Here is a 1,105-nt window from a genome sequence, read left to right as displayed (position 1 = left end):
ATTGATGACAAATTTTCTAAGGTCCAACACAATCCACTCCCATCGTTTTTCCCATAGTTTAATTTGGTCCACAACCACACATGTAACTCAAAACACTCATATCTCAAATCATTCACCATTGAAATGAATGAAAATGCCACCCCCCCAACAACAAAAATATTTGTAATGTATTTTTTTAAATAATGAAAATGACACTCTATTGTATAGTGTATTGTAATATTGTATTTTCTAAAAACATATACTAATAACAAAATTAAATGTGTCTCATTGTGGCTTCCACCGGTGTTCACGACCTGACCACCGAGCGGCAGTATAATACAGTTGCAGGCACCCGAAGAAACGTTTCACTCTACTATTAGTGACTCAGTAATCTGCAGTAATATTAGTCATTTGTCGCAGAGGATGAAGAATATATGCCTGTGTGTATTGTTATTTTGTCTGTCTACAAGTGTTGTTGCACCGTTGGTGTTCAAATACCCATTCCTGAAAGTAGTGTAACACCACCACATAGATCCGTCTATGCCGTTTCCCATTGTGTGTTAGCATTAATCGAGCCATCCATCCTCTCTACCGGTTATCCTATTCAGGGTCGCACTGTCACATCTACACTGGAGCCTATCCCAGCTAACATTTTCAGAACAGCGCGCGTGGGTTGCGCTCGAGTATAAAGGCAAACTGCGCGCGGGATAGCCGCAGTGACGTTAGCGCAGTCGCCGCCCGCGCTCATGTTTGTTTAGTTTGGCATTGAATAGCTTTAGATGTGTTTATTGACAAACTGCTGCTTGTGAAGTGAGTTCCCTGCCACCATACAGCGCTTGTATCTCAGGGTTTCGCTCTCAATCGGCTGAACGACAGCTCGTATCTCGAACAACTTGTAGGTCAGGTCTTTTGAATCGCAAGACATTGCCAATATAAAAGCTTACCAAAGTAAGGGGTGTGTCAGAAAGGTTCCAGGACTGTTCACAAAAGATACAGAATATTTTGAATCCAAACTTCAACTTTTACCGTGCAATCCGATGATGGTCGATCTGACGAGTTATGTTGACACCTCGTGATGTTATGCATGACAGCTGTTGGAGCTGCGAAGTGTTACCCAACATCAAAG

This window comes from Phyllopteryx taeniolatus, chromosome 7 (genome assembly GCF_024500385.1).
Source record: "Phyllopteryx taeniolatus isolate TA_2022b chromosome 7, UOR_Ptae_1.2, whole genome shotgun sequence".
In the NCBI taxonomy this organism is placed as follows: Eukaryota; Metazoa; Chordata; class Actinopteri; order Syngnathiformes; family Syngnathidae; genus Phyllopteryx; species Phyllopteryx taeniolatus.
This window is presented reverse-complemented; position numbering follows the sequence as displayed.